The following is a 19,135-nucleotide window of genomic DNA, read 5'->3' on the forward strand; positions in this document are numbered from 1 at the left end:
CATGGAACTTCCACTCCCCCACTGCATCAAGGCCCTCAAACAATGCCTGGGGTTCTTTTCGTATTACGCCCAGTGGGTCCCGAACTATGCGGACAAGGCCCGCCTACTCATTCAATCCACTGTTTTCCCACTGATAGCCGAGGCTCACCAGGCTTTCAACCGTATCAAGGCCGACATCGCCAAGGCCGCGATGCACGCGGTCGACGAGACGCTCCCCTTCCAAGTCGTGAGCAATGCGTCAGACGTCGCTCTGGCTGCCACCCACAACCAGGCAGGCAGGCCCGTGGCATTCTTTTCCCGCACCCTCATGCCTCCGAAATTCGGCACTCCTCCATCGAAAAGGAGGCTCAAGCGATCGTTAAAGCTGTGCGACATTGGAGGCATTACCTGGCCGGCAGAAGATTCACTCTCCTCACTGACCAACGATCGGTTGCCTTCACGTTTAACACACAGCGGGGTTAGGTCAAAAATGACACAATCTTGAGGTGGAGGATCGAGCTCTCCACCTACAATTACGAGATTTTGTATCGCCCCGGCAAGCTCAACGAGCCCCCCGATGCCCTGTCCCGAGGTACATGTGCCAGCGCACAAGTGGATTGACTCCGGACCCTGCACGACGATCTCTGTCACCCAGGCTTCACCCACTTTTCCCACTTCATTAAGGCCTGCAATCTGCCCAACTCCATCGAGGAAGTCAGGGTTATCACCAGGTCTGCGCGGAGTGTTAACCGCACTTCTACTGGCCAGACCGTGCGCGCCTGGTGAAAGCCACCCACCCCTTTGAATGCCTCAGCGTGGACTTCAAAGGGCCCCTCCCCTCCACCGACCGCAACACGTACTTTCTTAACATGGTCGACGAGTAGTCCTGATTCCCCTTCGCCGTCCCATGCCCCGATATGACGTCTGCCACCGTCATCAAAGCCCTCAACACCATCTTCGCTCTGTTCAGTTTCCCCACCTACGTCCACAGCGACCGGGGATCCTCATTTATGAGCGATGAGCTGCGCCAGTACCTGCTCAACAGGTGCATTGCCTCGAGCAGGACGAAACCCCCATGAACGTCTCTTCGCCTTCCCCAGGAAGTCCACCTCCGGGGTTTCGCTCCCAACATGGCTGGCAGCTCCAGGACCCGTTCGCCTCCGCAAGCACGTGCGGCTCCATAAGGCGGACCCGTTGATTGAGAGGGTACAGCTACTCCACGCAAACCCGCAGTACGCCTATGTAGCATACCCCGATGGCCGCCAAGACACAGTCTCCCTCAGGGATCTGGCACTAGCTGGGTCCCCACCCCCCGCCCCCCCCCCCCCCGCCCTGGCGCCACCCTCCCCTCCCACGGCGCACCCCACCGCAGCCCCCGCTCCAGGACAATCCGTCCTCCCCTTGCTCCCACTCGGGGATGAAGAGGATTTTGACATGCTCCCGAAGTCACCGAAGACCAAGCCGACGCCTGAGTCGCCACCAGCACTGCGGCGCTCTCAACGACAGATCAAGGAGCCCGATCGTCTAAATTTGTAACCTTCTCTGTAATTTTAAAACCAATCTGTATGTATATAGTTTTCCACCCCCTCCCATTGGACTCATTTTTAAAAGGGGGTGAATGTGGTAGTCACCACTGTTGTATTATATTGTATATATGGGTATTACGGTAAGGCCCCTGTACTACAGGTACGGGGGTAGATCCCTGCCTGCTGCCGCCGCCCAGTAGGTGGAGTATAAATGTGTGTGCTCTCCGAACAGCAGCCATTTCGTCAGCTGTTGTAGGAGGCCACACATCTCTGTGTAATAAAGCCTCGATTACATTCTACTCTCGTCTCGTCGTAATTGATAGTGCATTACACAAATCAGGTGCAATTGAGCTCCGGCAGGAGAACATCTCCCAAATGGAGGATTTTGCCCATTGGTTAAACAGTGCTTTCACAGAGGCCGTTCTTATGACCTGGAATGTCATGCTCAAAATGGTGCTGGAAGCAGATTCAATACTAACTTTCAAAAGGGAAATGGATAAATACTTGGCAGGGGAGTGGGACTGAGTGGACAGCTCTTTAAAAAAGCTGGCACTGGTATTATGTTCAAATGATGTGTACGATTCTGTACAGTAATGTTATAACATGTAAACACTAGCAGATATTAGAACATGCTATTAATAAATGAAAATTGTAAGATATTGTAACTGGTGTCATCATCTCCATTTCGCTCACGTACCATTACTGTATATTTTGTGTTCTCTATCCACACCTGGGAATTTTATCATATTCATTTCTGCCCCTGCCATAGAATGAGGAATTCTATTTTTAAAATGGTGATTTTAAAGCTCCTGTGAATCTGAATGACTGTGCCCTTCAGGAAGTCTGATTCGTAACCTGGGTCCTTTTCTGCCATTCTCCCACAATCCCCAAAACAGCCCAGTACTGTGTTTGCGTAGGACGGTAATTTGATACATCTGCTGCATATTGCTTTGTTAACAAAGCAAATGAAGAATTTGCTCAACTTGAAACAGCGATCCGAACTCTATCTGACCGGCCCTGTTAGCTGCGTAGAAGTTTTCAAAATTGTGTACGCTACTGGCAGAAGGAAAACGGACTGAAACTGACATGATATGCAAACATGCAACCAATGAACACTCAGAATAGGACCCAACCAATGGGCAGTCAGGACGCTCAGAGGTGACATCACCACAAGGGGGCATGACATAAACACTTTAAAAGGGATGAGGCACTCACACCCTGCCTCTTTCCACAGACAGACATCTCGAGAATTAGACAGGGTTGATCAGCAGCATCACACCCCAGCACGTGGCTTAGAGCAAGCTGGTACAGTTAGACTGAGTTACTACAGTTAGATTAGCAGAGAGTTGAACTCATTTGAGAACTGTATTAATAGTTCAATAAACACGTTGAACTCATTTCAGAGTCTGGAGCATCCTTTTAGTTAAGACTGCATCAAGTAGCAGCCTGTGTTATCCGAAGCAGCATAACACAACAGAAACAAGTTACAATTTTCTATGGCTGTAACTTTAACCTAACCCACTGGGCCAGATATGGGTAGATTATTATCTTCCATTCAGATCAGCGAAGAGTAAAATCATGCTAGCTGTAAGCTGAGTATCTGAGCCAAGCCCTCCTTTTTCCCACAAAGTGGATTGTTCAAATAGTCCCCTTTTTCAAAAATAATCGTTCCTGGGATGTGGGTATCACTGGCAAGGCCAGCATTTATTGTCCATCTCTAATTGCCCTTGAGAAGGTGGTGGAGAGCTGCCTTTATGAACTGTTACAATCTATGTGGTGTTTCTCTGTCTCTGTCCACGCTTTTCTATCAATCTTCGTCTCAATAATGCCCTTCAAAATTGTATTTTAATACCACAGCCTTGACATATTGGGTTGGATTCCTCTGCCCCACCCGCTGCAAGATTGCCACGGGCGGGACGCGGACCATGAAATGTCCATTGACCTCGGGCGGAAATTTCCAGTTGCCAGGCGGGCGCGGCTGGAGAATCCCACCCATTAGGTCTACATTGGTCCGGTAAGTATTAAAAATGCTTTTGAATTTATATAATTATTTCAGCCCGGTTGAATTCTTAAGTTACTTCCATTTTACGATCCTGCTAATATACAGTATTAACCCTTCCTTTTGAACCATTTAAAATTATCCAAATGACCAAGCTTTACAAAAACATTGTACGGATATTAAACTCTTAAAATGTCTGACCTACACATTTTGTCTGAACTCTTGACTAAAAGCCAATGTGATTTCTTTATGCCTTTGTTGCACCTTTGTTGAATGATTGGCTAATAGGAGCAAAATTGTTATATGAACCATTAGAATGAATGAGTGCGTTTTATCCAACCAGAACAGGGAATTTACTAAATAATAATGAAGTGAATGGTGCCAGTCTATAATTGTGCTTAGAAGGAGATGTAATTGTTCCGATGCTCAGCCCTGCTTGACAGACACATTATACATTTTCTTTATGGTGAGCTCTAATGAAATGTCTGTTGCGCCTTAAAATGGTCTTTCAGATTACTAAATGCAAGGACATTCCTAGCAATTCAGGCACATTGAGTTTGCTTCTACTGCATGTATGATAAATTGCTTTGGCACAACTAGCACCCATGTCCATTACTACACAAAGGAAGATGAACAGTAACAGGCTCTGTGCCTTTATTTGTGACAAAGAAAAGAGCGTTTGCGTAGGAAATTGACAGGGATTGACAATCCTGTCATCATTACCAGCGCCGAACCATTGATTTGTTATCAGACTCTGCATTTTCCAGCTTCATGCATTTAACTGGCTTTACATTTTTACAAATTATATTTACAGGAAAATTACAGCATTAGATGCTTTGGGCAATCTTCTATAGTGAAACATGTCAAAGATAATCACCATGGGATTAATTGTTTATTGTGGTACACAGTATGCTTTATTGTAGCATTTAATACAAGGCTTCCAAGGATGTCAGTCTGCCAGTAGCTAGTTAGTGTGACTAATTTCTATTCTCTATTCCCCAACTGTTTTTGTGAATTGCAGGGATGTTTTGTTAACTTGCTTAATTGCAGTTTGTTGAATTAAAATGAAATGGATGAGGACAGAACACATAGTAAAAAATTGTATAACTATCAGGGCAGCTGGAATTGGCCTGCCCGGAATAAATAGAGGTCTGGTTGTTAAATGTTGATTTGGCCTCCGTTACTGCGATCACGTTAGCTGATTGGGTGCGTTGTCCATTTTATAAGAACCAGGACTTTTGTTCTTCAGAAGTAAGATTCCTGGTGGACACCATGTTGGAAGCAAACCGGGATCTTAAGTTTCCCTGAGTCATAAATAAGTCCCTTTGTAGCGTTGATTTTTCTCATGGCAGGCTTTCATATCCAGAACCCCACCGTGATGATGTATACTCAACCTCCTGCCAAAATTATCAAACAAAATGATCAAGAGGTGTATCAACCATAATTGCTCATTAGTTTTCTTTAATAATTGTGCAATTAGAAAATTAAATGTTCATGACAACAAGTTGCAGGATAAATTAACTGCTCCCAGCCTTTTGAAGCAGTACATTAAGTGCTTCTTCTAGTGCAACAATTTCCATCATACAAGCAAGCCAGCTTTATTCAGACTGCTCCTTGGGAATGAGTGACAAGTTGGACTGATGAGGCAATCAAAGTGTTACACCTTTCACACTGGCAGGATTATTAAAAGGCAATGGTCTGTCATTGCACTAGAAATGGAAATCGAGGAAGCTGGGTTTTCACCTGTGTGCCAGATACACACTTCAAACACTTACAAAACTGCAAATTACCAGTGCCACGAGATGGAACACCAGTGTTATTTGAGAATTACAGAACAATAACATTGGCATTACAGTCTAGTGCACACTTCCTGAAGAGTTTTCAAATGTTGCTAAATTGGTGTTGAGAAGAACTAGCTTTTGGACACTACGGACAGGATTCCCCTGCACCCTTCAGGACCCTCCATCAAGGTCAATTGGAGATCAGAAGCCAGCAATGTGCAGGAAAGTCACTTAGCTGTGAGTTTAACCAAATTAACAAATTAATGACCAATGGGTGGACTTGCATTTCAATTAGATATCATTTGTGGATTCCCTGGAGCTGAAGCTGGAGAGCAAGTAGTAGACCTCCAACAATGTAGAAGCAGTTGACTGCCCGTACGGATGTTGTGGGGTCACTTTAAGAGAATGTAAGTGGAGAGACACTGAAGGAAGTGATGTCACATCTCACAAGACCCAGTAGGTGTAGACTGACAGAGTAAGAGGTGTGTAAATGTGCTCCTGTACTCATAGCGTGTATCTATGTTCCAGTTCACGTTACATTAACGAACCCGCATATTTGTTGCATATTGTTTGTATTCCTATGATTCCTCTATCAGTCACACACTAAAGTAGTAGATAATATAACATGGTGGCAGCAGCTGAGAAATTTTATAGAACAGTTCGTCAGTGCAGCAAGCGAGGCAAGTGTGGCCTTGGCAGGGTGTTACTCACCAAGGCCAAAAGAAGAGTGCCATTTTATAGCAGGGTCGTTCTCGCCGCTGCATGTGCTGAGAAACATCCCAGTAAACGCGTCCAAAACAGGACTCTGGTTTTTCCTGTTAAATAACACCCTATACCTGTGGAAGGAAAATTTGTGAAACCTTGAATCTAGTACCAGTCTGATCTCTCGGCTCCATCTGTGCGCCCCACCACGTCCTCAGGAACCCTCCAATGCCTCAACATACCTGTTAGGAGGTCCTCACAAAGGCAGGGCACCCCTGAGACCAATCCCTGGCATAGGCAACCTGGAACCCACACACCTTGGCACTGTCACCAGGGCACCCTGGCAGTGCCAGGGCGACACTGTCAGGGTGCCCATGTGGCAGTGTCATGGTGCCAGTACCAAAGTGCCTGGGTGACAGCGGGGTGCCAAAGTACCACCCTGCCCAGAACCTGAACTGGGGGCCTCTGATGGCCTTGGAGACGCCCCCATCAAATACCGTTATGCCTGGTCTGCATTTGTGAGGACTAGTAAAAATTGCACTTGATAAATAATTCTACCATATGATGGTCACTCATCCCCAAGGGTTCTCTCACAACTAGATTGCCCATTTCTCCTTTCTCTTTGCACAACCCCCAGTCCAAGATGGCCGGTTCCCATGTTGGTTCCTCAACAGACTGGTCCAGGAAACCATCCCGGATACACTCCAGAAATTCCTCCTCTATTGTACTTGAGTCACCCGATCTATTTGCTTGGTGATTTGTAAATTCTGAATTCTCCCTCTGTCTATTTGAACAGGTGCCGTAATGTGGCGAGTAGGGGATTTTCACAGTAACTTCATTGCAATGTGAATGTAAGCCTGCTTGTGACACTAATAAAGATTATTATTAAAAATAAAGATTATAATTGTGGGTGGTGATATGGTTTGAGGCTTTGGAAGTCGACTGAGGGCATCTGTGTTTGAGATTTGGGCACCTGGTCTGTGTTGGAACACGTAATTTTAAGCTGCTAGAAGTAAATCCCGCCGCTGGGCTCTGGCTGCTGCAACAGGAGGAATAGACTTGTCCTCGCCAAATAACTCAAATAATGGTTTGTGATCAGTGATGATCACGAAGTGACGACCGTATACATACTGGTGGAATATTTATCCCGTAAATGATGGCGTGACCCTCTTTCTAAATTTGTGAGTATTTTCTCTCGGCATCAGTTAAGGTACGTAATCCAAAAGCGGTGGGTCATTCTATGCCGTTTTCCATCCTATGAGATAGCACCTCCCCTGTGCCAAAAGCTGAAGCATTGCATGTTAGTGTTACCTCCCACTTTGTACCCCATTCATTTTTCCAATTCTGTGACAATTTAGCATGGCCAATCCACCGAACCTGCACATCTTTGGGTTGTGGGGGTGAAACCCACTCAAACATGGGGAGAATGTGAAAACTCCACACGGACAGTGACCCAGAGCCGGTATCGGACCTGGGACCTCGGCACTGTAAGGCAGCAGTGCTAACCACTGTGCCACTGTGCTCCCCTTACCTCCCACTTTGGATCAAAATGGACTAGCAAGTCTGAAGATTGTAAAACAAGTTTGACTTTCTCAAAGGTTTCTTTTTGTGGCTTACTCTAATACCAACGTTGACATTTCTTTAAAAGCAGATATAACGATACCAGTAACGTTGAGAGACTTGGTATAAACCGACTGGAGTAATTAACCATCCCCCAAAAAAGATTTCAGTTCAGACACGCTCCTAGACGCCGGTGCTTCCTTGATAGTTGTTATTTTTTCTTTTGGCGTCAACTTTAAATTCAAGGTAAGTGACCTCATGGGCCTGAAAGGTACACCTCTCTTTTAAGTTGCAACCCCACCTCTTTCCATCTCTAAAGCACCTCTTCCAGGTTTGCCAAATGCTCTTCTTGGGAAACACCAGTGACCAAAACATCATCTGGGTATACCACTGCTTTGGGTATATCTTGCAATAAACTTTCCATGGTGCGCTGAAAGATAGCTCATGCTGAAGGCACACCAAAGGGTAACACAGTGGTTATCACAGTGGTTAGCACAGTTGCTTCAAAGCTCCACAGAGTCCCAGGTTTGATTCCCGGCTTGATAAGGCAGAGTCTGCACGTTCTCCCTATGTCTGCGTGGGTTTCCTCTGGGTGCTCCAGTTTCCACCCACAGTCCAAAGATGTGCAGTTTAGGTGGATTGGCCATGATAAATTGCCGTTAGTGCCCAAAAAGGTTAGGTGGGGTTACTGGGTTACGGGGGATAGGGAGGAGGTGTGGGCTTAAGTAGGGTGCTCTTTCCAAGAGCCGGTGCAGACACTATGTGCCGAATGGCCTCCTTCTGCACAGTAAATTCTATGATCTATGAAGTGTATTGAAACAAACCCTTGAGAGTGTTAATCATTACAAATTTTTTTGAATCTTCATCCGATTCCAATTGTTGATCCCATGGCTCATATCTAGTTTTATATACGTTTGACCCCCCCCCCCCCCCCCCCCCCCCCCGCTAGCTTCACGTAAAGATCCTCGATCTTTGGAATCAGATACCTGTCCAGCTTGGCTTCTTGATTGATGGTCTATTTGCAGTCCCCAGAAATGTGGACTGTTCCGTCTAATTTTAGCACAGATACAATGGGGGCAGCCATTCAGAAAACTCTACTGACTGCAGAACTCCCAAACATTTCAGTTCTGCCTTGACTTTTTGATGTAAGGCGTATGGCACGGGGCAAGGTCTATGCAATTTTGGGGTAACATCCAAATTTATGTCGATTTTAGCCTTGACGCCCAGAATTCCGCCGATTTCATTTTGAAGACCTCAGGGTATTTTCAAAAAATGTTTTTGTAAACTGCCATCAGCCATATTGAAGATCTCTAGCCAATTCAGTTTTATTTGATGCAACCAATCTTGTCCCATGAAATTAAGCCTTTTATGATGACGATCGTTAGTTGAGCAGACTGGTGCTGATAAGTTACAGGTGCGGACGGATGCGGTTCCCAAATGTTTAACGTTTCCCCGTATATGTGGCTAATTTAGCTGTTGTATTATTATTGGCACACGGTAGCATTGTGGATAGCACAATTGCTTCACAGCTCCAGGGTCCCAGGTTCGATTCCAGCTTGGGTCACTGTCTGTGCAGAGTCTCTATGTTCCCCACGTGTCTGAGTGGGTTTCCTCCGGTTTCCCCTCACAAGTCCCAAAAGACGCGCTGTTAGGTAATTTGAACATTCTGAATTCTCCCTCTGTGTACCCGAACAGGCGCCGGAATGTGGCGACGAGGGGCTTTTCACAGTAACTTCATTGCAGTATTATTATAATAATCTTTATTATTGTCACTGTGAAAATTCCCTAGTCGCCATATTCCGGCGCCTGTTTGGGTACACAGAGGGATAATTCAGAATGTCCAATTCACCTTCTGACTCCGCACAGACAGTGACCCAAGCCGGGAATCGAACCGGGGACTCTGGAGCTCTCTCCTCCAAGGGGGAATGTGCACAGATGTCTCTGATTCTGGCGCCTCCTCCTGCACTCTGGTTCAGTGACTTTTACCCGGCAGGGTGGTGTGCTGGTGAGAGAGCTGAAGTGCGACACAAAAGGAATTGTTTTAAGTTTAGTCCTCATAACGAAAGCACTCTCTGATGAACACCATTGCTTTAATCCTGCTGGCACTGCCCACATGTCACAATCCCATCCTTGCACTCCCTCTCATGTGCCAAAGTGATTTTTCTTTAAAATATTGTTCTTCAGGACATTTTCCATTTTACAAAATACACAACACGCATTCGCCTCGATACAATTTTCATATTCAAGAACTAACAAACTGTCCCGCCTTGTACGCCCCTTTTAACAAAACAAATCCCCACTCTGTTCTTGCTGACGATGACTAACTCTTGATAAACAGCCTCCATGTCGAATAAAATCCCTCCTCCACACCCTGATGGCAAACTTAATTTTCTCCAAATGCAGAAATTCTGACAGGTCTCCCACCCATGCTGTCGCCCTAGGCAGCTCCGAAACCCGCCACTCTAGCAAAATCCTTCTCTGGGCTATCAGGGACGTAAAGGCCAACACATTGGTCTCTGCCCCCTCTTCTACTCCCGGCTCGTTTAATTCCCCAAATATCGTTACCCACAGGCTCGAAGGCACCCTTACTCCTGAAATCTCCACATTGTCTCGAAAAAGGACTCCCAAAGTCTCAGCAATTTCGGACAGGGCCAGGACATGTTTGTGTAGTTCACTGGTCCATTTAAACATGCTCGCATCTGTCCTCCACTTCCAGAAAGAACCCATTCACACACGTTTTGGTCATATGCCCTCTATGCACTACTTTAAATTGTGTCAGGCTCAATCTGTCACACGAGGAGGTTGAGTTTATCCTACGTAGGCTTCACTCCACACCCCCCTTCAAATGCCCCACCCAACTCCTCCCATTTCCTCTTTATCCCCTCCAGCGAGACCCTCTTCCTCTCCATCAACTTCCCATGGTTTTCCGAGATCTTTTCCTCCCCTAACGCATCCTCAGAGACAATCTTGTCTGTCAATGAGGAGGTTGGTAACCACGGAAAGATGGCCAGCTCCTTTCGCACAAAGTTCCTAAGCTGTAGACAGCGGAACCCATTTCCCCCTGGAAGCTGAAACTTTTCCACTAGCTCCTCCAGCCCCCTAAATCTACCCTCCACAAACAAATTCCTAAACCTCTCTGCTGCCTCCCATTCCCAAACCCTGTACGTCGAATCCAACCCCGCTGGGATAATTCTATGGTTCCTACATTTTACCTCTAGCTTAAAATGTTGTCTAAACTGGTTACAAACTCGTAGCGAGGCTACAACTACCCGACCCATAGAGTACCTGGCCAGTGAGAATGGAAGTGGAGCCATCACCAGTGCCCTCAAACTCGACCCTATACAGTAAGCTTCTTCCATCCTCTACCAAACTGCCCCTCCTTCCACCACCCATTAGCAAATCTTCTTGATATTTGCCACCCAACAATAGTTACTCAAATTTGGCACCATCAGCCCCCCAGACTGCCTGTCCCTCTGCAAAAAAACTCTCCAGCTATGAGGCACCTTGTCTGCCAAGTTAAAGGTTGAGATCAGCCTATTAATCTTCCCCCAAAAAAGGATTTAAGTAAGAATATTGAGAGATTCTGAAAATGAGTAAGAATTTAGGAAGGATCGTCATTTTCACAGTTTGAACCCACCCTGCCAGCGATAGTGGGAGAACATCCCACACCCTTTTCTACCAAGTTGGCCAAATTCAACTTATGCAACAATGCCCAGTTATGAGCTACCTGTATTCCCAAATACCTGAAGCTCGACCTCACCAGCTGGAACAGCAATTTCTTCAGGTCTCCTTCCCATCCCGAGACCTCACCGGAGACACCTCACACTTCAACATCACATCTGTAAAAGGAGCCAAACTTACCCAACACCTCCATAATCCTTCTCATACTGGAGAGCGGGTCTGTCACATATAACAGCAAATCGTCCGCGTTTATGGATACTCAATGCTCCATACATCCCCTTTCTATATCCTTCCACTCCATCGATGTCCTTAGCGCGATGGCCAACGGCTCAATTGCCAACACAAAAAGTAACAGAGAAAGTGGACACCCCTGCTTCGTCCCCCTCTGCAAAAGAAAATACCCCAAGCTTAATGTGTTAGTATGAATACTTGCCAGAGGGACCCTATACAGCAATCTGATCCAGGAAATGGCCCTGGATCTGAACCCAAACCACCCCAAAACTCAAAAGGATATTCCCACTCTACCCAGTCGAACGCCTTCTCCGGGTCCATGGAAATTATTTCCTCTGGCTCCGGACCTGACAGGGGTGACATCACTACATTCATTAATCTCCTTCTATTGCCGACAATTGTCGACCTTTCACAAACCCCGCCTGATCCTCAGCTACTACCCCCGGTAAACAATCCTCCACGTGCATTGCCAGCACCATAGCCAATAACTTTGCGCCAGCATGTAATAGTGATATGGGCCGATAAGATCCATATTCCTCTGGACCCTTTCCCTTTATTAAGATTAGAGAGATCAAAGCCTATGCCAGTGTGGGCGGTGCCAGTGTGGGCGGCAACTCACCCCGGGCTAACAAGTCACTGAACATCTCCATTAGTTATAAAATTCCACTGGGAATCCATCTGGGCCCAGAGCCTTCCCAGATTGCAGAGAATAGATGCACCTCATTACATCCTCCAGCCGAAGCAGGGTCTACTGCCCCTGCACCCTCCCGTCTTATACCACCGGGAAATCGAAACCATCCAGGAAATATTTCAAATCTGAGTCCTCCTCTGAGGGCTAAGACCTGAACCCTCCCTGGTAAAAGGGCTCAAACACCTCATTTACCTTATCTGGGCCAGAGACCACACCGCCCCCGGGTCCTTTATTTGCACTAACTCCCTCGAAGCCGCCTGCCATCTCAGTTGGTGTGCCAATAACCTTCTCCCTATGCTCGTAAAATGCCCCTCGTACCCGACGCAACTTGCCAACGGTTTTCCCCATCGAAACCAGTTCAAACACCATCTGGAGCTTCTTCCCCTCCTTCAACAGCTCCTCCTTTTGGGGTAGCCGAATACTGCCGGTCCACTGCCAGAATGGCCTCTAACAAACTCTGCCTCTCCATCCTTCCCACTTTCTCTCTGTGCACCTTAATAAAGATCAGCTCCCCACTAATAACCGCCTTTGTAGCCTCCCAGAACGTGGAGGATGATACCTCCTCGTTCTTATTGAATTTCATGTGCGTTTCTATTGCCATGATTATCCTCTCATATGCCCCCTTATCTGCCAACAGTGCAGCATCCTACCCCTAAGGAGATTGCTGTATGCCCCCCTTCTCCACACACAGATCCACAAAGAGTGGCGCATGGTCCGATATAACAATCGGCGAGGATTCAGACCCAGCACCCCCGGGAGCAGTGCCTTACCCATAATGAAAAAAGTCAATGCGGGAGTAACCTTGGTGCAAATGCGAGAAAAAAGAGAACTCCTTCTCTCTCAGATGCCCAAACCTCCACGGATCCATACCCCCCATCTGTTCCATGAACCCCAGCAAATCCTTTGCCACCCCCGATATCTTCAGGGATTTGGGCACAACCTGCCAAGCCTAGGGTCAAGCACACAGTTAAACCCTCCCTCATAATCAACTGATATGTATCCAAATCCGGATCATCATCAACACCTTCTTAATGAACTCCATATCATCCCAGTTAGGAGCACACACACTCACGAACACCACAGGAACCCCCTCCAAGCTTCCACTCACCATCACATATATTCCCCCTGGATTCCCCACTATGTTACCCATCGCAATTGCCACTCTCTTATATATAAGGACCACAGCTCCTCTCGTCTCGTATCGAGACCTGAATGAAACACTTGACCTACCCATCCTTTCCTCAACCTCGTTTGATCCCTAATCCTCAGGTGAGTCTCCTGCAAAAAGACCACGTTTGCCTTCAAACTCTTTAAATGGGCGAACACACGAGATTTTTTTAATCGGTCCATTCAATCCCCTCACATTCCATGAACCCAGTCTGGTCGAGGGGCTCCAGGTACCCCGTCCCCACACACACACACACACCGAGCAGCTAGACCCAGACCTAGCCAAGATGGCCACCGCCTCCACCCTCCACCCAATAACTCCACAAAGAAACCTTCGCTGTCTGCAACCCACCCCTCTTCTCTCCCTCCCCATCCATGACAAAGAAAACTCCACTGCCCAAGGCTCGTTACCCCAACCCACAGAGAAAACAAAGAAAGCACCCCCCCCCCACAAATAACTAGCCATGGCTTTCTCCCCCACTTCCCTTCTGTTAACCAGCATCTCTGCTGGCAGGGTGACCCCACCTGAGGGGAAACGCAAGTTATATTTCAAAAAGGTTCCACACATAGTCCCCCTACCCAAACCCACTCTTAGTCATGTACCCCAAGGGCAGCACGATGGCGCAGTGGTTAGCATTGCTGCCTCACAGCGCCAAGGTCCCAGATTCGATCCCGGCTCTGGGTCACTGTCAGTGTGGAGTTTGCACATTCTCCCCGTGTTTGCGTGGGTTTCACCCCCGCAACCCAAAGATGTGCAAGGTAGGTCGATTGGCCACGCTAAATTGCCCCTTAACTGGAACAAAAAAATGAATTGGGTACTCTAAATTTATTTTTAAAAAGTCATGTACCCCAAACCAATTCATCCTCACACCCATTCCCCCACCCTCCCCAGCATTCCCAACAATTGCATTAAAACATCTAAAACCCGTACCTCACACGCAGGGTGGCAGATATTACAGAATTATACAGACAAGTAACAAAAAATAAGAATATTAACAACACTCAGCACACAACCAAAACTCAGTCTTGCAGGTAAACCCAACCAAATCATGCAAATGTCCCCCAGTCCATGTTTCTTAATAAAGTTATCCTCCTCCAGCGTATCAAAGTAATGTATTCTTCTCCCATGTGTGACCCACAGGCGAACCAGGTACATCATTACAAACCTCATCTTGCTCCTAGAAAGAACAGCCTTGGGCTTATTAAACCTGGCCTCCTTTTTGCCAGTTGCGTTCAGTAAGTGATGGAAGGTGCCATTGGCAGCGCTATCAAGTGATACTTGCATAGCAGTAACCTGCTCACTGATGCTCAGCTGGGTTCCCACATAGCTTCCTGACCTCATTGCAGTCTTGGTCCAAACATGGAAAAAGAGCTGAACTCAATAGATGAGATGAGAGTGACTGCCATTGACATCAAGGCAGCATTTGACCAAGTGTGGCAAAAATGAAGTCAATGGGAACAAAGGGGTGGAGTCACAATTGGCATGAAAGAATGTGTTTATAGTTGTTGGAGGTCAACCATCTCAGCTCCAGGACATCATTGCAAGAGTTCCTCATGGTAGTGTCCTCGGCCCAGTCACCTTCAGGTGCTTTTTCAATGGCCTAGCCACCATCATGAGGTCAGAAGTGGGGAAGTTCGCTAATGTCCAGTGCCATTTGTGACTCCACAGATATTGAAGCAGTCTGTGCCTCTTGCAGCAAGACCTGGACAACATCAAGGCATGAGCTAATAAGTGGCAGGTAACATTCACGTCACACAAATGCCAGGCAACGATCATCTCCAACAAGAGGGAATCTAGATATCTCCCCTTGAAATTCAATGGCATTACCATTTCTGAATCCCCCACTATCAACATCGTAAAGGTTACCCTTGAAGTTAAACTCGACCAGCCATATAAATACTGTGGCTACAAGAGCAGGAAAGAGGCTGGGAACTCTGTGGCAAGTAACACACCTCCTGACTTCCCAGAACCTGCCTCCCATCTGTCAGGCACAAGTCAGGATTATGATGAAATACTCGCACTTGTCTGGATGGGTTCAGCTCCAGCAACACTTAAGAAACTGATCGGTGCTAGATCAGCACCCCATTCACTCCCTCCACCACCACCCACCCGGTGAGTAAGGTTGAGGGATGCAGTCAGCTATCTTGCAGGAATCATTGTGGTTAAAGTAGTGGTTGGTGCAGCCTATTTTCCATCATTGCTTGCCTGTTGAAGCCAATTGTCACAGATATGTCTCTGAACCCCTGCCTATGATGATTACATTTGTTCAGAAATTGCATTCCAATCTGCAATGTGTACTGTATACAACATGCACTGCAGGCTCCTTTGACAATACCTTCCAAATTTACGAACCTTACCAGCTAGACCGAGAAGGGCAGCACTTGCATGGGAGCACACCAACCAGCAAGGTTTCCTCCTGTCTTGGAACTATAAGAGAATCAGGGGGCAGAGTTAAATATGGCAGCCATCACAAAAGAGAAAGTGCTAGCGAAACTAAGAGGTCTAAAAATTGATAAATCTCCGGGCCCAGATGGGCTACATCCTAGAGTTCTGAAGGAGATAGCTGAAGAAATAGTGGAGGCGTTAGTTATGATTTTTCAAAAGTCACTGGAGTCAGGGAAAGTCCCGGAAGATTGGAAAATCACTGTTGTAACCCCCCTGTTCAAGAAGGGAACAAGGAAAAAGATGGAAAATTATAGGCCAATTAGCCTAACCTCGGTTGTTGGCAAGATTCTAGAATCCATTGTTAAGGATGAGATTTCTAAATTCTTGGAAGTGCAGGGTCGGATTAGGACAAGTCAGCATGGATTTAGTAATGGGAGGTCGTGCCTGACAAACCTGTTAAGAGTTCTTTGAAGAGATAACAAATAGGTTAGACCAAGGAGAGCCAATGGATGTTATCTATCTTGACTTCCAAAAGGCCTTTGATAAGGTGCCTCACGGGAGACTGCTGAGTAAAATAAGGGTCCATCGTATTCGAGGCAAGGTACTAACATGGATTGACGATTGGCTGTCAGGCAGAAGGCAGAGAGTTGGGATAAAAGGTTGTTTTTCGGAATGGCAACCGGTGACGAGTGGTGTCCGACAGGGTTCAGTGTTGGGGCCACAGCTGTTCTCTTTATATATTAACGATCTAGATGACGGGACTGGGGGCATTCTGGCTAAGTTTGCCGATGATACAAAGATAGGTGGAGGGATAGGTAGTATTGAGGAGGTGGGGAGGCTGCAGAAAGATTTAGACAGTTTAGGAGAGTGGTCCAAGAAATGGCTGATGAAATTCAACGTGGGCAAGTGCGAGGTCTTGCACTTTGGAAAAAAGAATAGAGGCATGGACTATTTTCTAAACGGTGACAAAATTCATAATGCTGAAGTGCAAAGGGACTTGGGAGTCCTAGTCCAGGATTCTCTGAAGGTAAACTTGCAGGTTGAGTCCGTAATTAAGAAAGCAAATGCAATGTTGTCATTTATCTCAAGAGGCTTGGAATATAAAAGCAGGGATGTACTTCTGAAGCTTTATAAAGCATTAGTTAGGCCCCATTTAGAATACTGTGAGCAATTTTGGGCCCCACACCTCAGGAAGGACATACTGGCACTGGAGCGGGTCCAGCGGAGATTCACACGGATGATCCCAGGAATGGTAGGCCTAACATACGATGAACGTCTGAGGATCCTGGGATTATATTCATTGGAGCTTAGGAGGTTGAGGGGAGATCTAATAGAAACTTACCAGATAATGAATGGCTTAGATAGGGTGAACGTCGGGAAGTTGCTTCCATTAGCAGGGGAGGCTAGGACCCTGGGGCACAGCCTTAGAATAAAAGGGAATCACTTTAGAACAGAGATGAGGATAAATCTCTTCAGCCAGAGAGTGGTGGGTATGTGGAATTCATTGCCACAGAGGGCGGTGGAGGCCGGGACGTTGAGTGTCTTTAAGATAGAAGTTGATAAATCCTTGATTTCTCGAGGAATTAAGGGCTATGGAGAGAGAGCGGGTAAATGGAGTTGAAATCAGCCATGATTGAATGGTGGAGTGGACTCGATGGGCCGAATGGCCTTACTTCCGCTCCTATGTCATTTGGTCTTGTAATTTTAGACGTAGATAGTACTAGCATTTAGTAAGCATGGTAAGTTCTAGCATACAGAGGAATTATTCTAATCTAATTAAGAACTCACCATTCTGTCATTGAACTATAGTGTCATTCTTTCACTGTCGCTGGGTTAAAATGCTACAACAACTCCTCCCAACAGCAGAATGGTTGTACCTGCATCAAATGGACTGCAGCAGCAGTTCAAGAAGGTGGCCCACCACTCCAAGCTCGCAGAGCGGAGGTTGGATGGCGGTTGAGTGCTGGTCAGTTGACAGTCGGAGAGTCAAGGAATATGGTGGCATTTGAAGCAGGGCAGCACGGTAGCATAGTGGTTAGCACAGTTGCTTCACAGCTCCAGGGTCCCAGGTTTGATTCCCAGCTGTAATTAAATGAAATGAAAATCACAAGTTTCAGCGTCTTTGTCATGGATGGGGAGGGAGAGAAGAGGGGTGGGTTGCAGACAGTGACGGTTTCTTTGGGGAGTTATTGGGTGGAGGGAGGAGGCGGTGGCCATCTTGGCTGGGTCTGGGTCTGGCCTACTTATTGTCACAAGTAGGCTTCAAATGAAGTTACGTGAAAAGCCCCTAGTCGCCACATTCCTGCGCCTGTTTGGGGAGGCTGGTACGGGAAGCTTGGGTCACTGTCTGTGTGGAGTCTGTATGTTCTCCCCGTGTCTGTGTGGGTTTCCTCCGGGTGCTCTGGTTTCCTCCCACAAGTCCTGAAAGATGTGCTTATTAGGTGAATTGGACATTCTGAATTCTCCCTGTATGTACCCAAACAAGCGCCAAAATGTGACGACTAGAGGCTTTTCACAGTAACTTAATTGCACTGTTAATGTAAGCCTACTTGTGACAATAAAGATTATTATTATTGTTGTTCCCCTTTGTATATAGTTGAACTTCAATAAACAAATTTGTTAACCTTCACTTGTTGAATAGTTGTTGAGCCTCACAGCTATTACATTTGGTGGCAAGATAAATCGGCACTCCGGTTGCCAGCTCCTGGAATCTCTGTGGCACAGTAAGTAAAAAAGAAATGTCCCTTTTTGGGAAAATCGATTGTTTTGATCTAGAGGCTAACTGGGTTAGTATATTGAAAGACTTTGCTATTTTTTCACCACCAATGAAATTACAAGAAAGGATAAGCAAAGAATTATGCTGCTTTTAGAATGTGGATCCCAAACATACAACCACATTAGAAATTGAACATCCCCAAAACTCCAGATACTACTCTCTTGATCACTTTGTAACATTGGTAAAGAATCATTTTAACCCAATTTTAACATCAGGCAGTGTTTTAAATTTAACTCTACTGTAAGGGACTCAGGGGAGATGATTGCGACACACACGGCAAGACTCAGAAAATTGATGGAGCCATGTGAATTTGGATCATTGCTGAGTGACGTGCTGTGAAACAGATTAGTTTGCGTCGTGAATAACATAAACATACAGAAAAAGCTGCTAGATGAGAACAAGATTTCCCTAGAGAATGCCATGGAAATAGAGCAGGTGATTGAGAGTGTGGAGAAAGGCGCTATCGAGTTATAGTGTGTGCAGACAGGCGACGTGAATCAGCTATGGCGCAAAACCATTGCAAATTCGGAGGACAGAGTTGAGTGCACAGAAGAGATAGAGTAGAAACTCACTGAGCAAGGGGACTGAAGGAATAAAAGATCAACAACCCAGAAGTTCTGATGAATGCTAAAGGTGCGGGAGAGATCACCCCAGGA

Source organism: Scyliorhinus torazame, chromosome 2, assembly GCF_047496885.1.
Source record: "Scyliorhinus torazame isolate Kashiwa2021f chromosome 2, sScyTor2.1, whole genome shotgun sequence".
In the NCBI taxonomy this organism is placed as follows: Eukaryota; Metazoa; Chordata; class Chondrichthyes; order Carcharhiniformes; family Scyliorhinidae; genus Scyliorhinus; species Scyliorhinus torazame.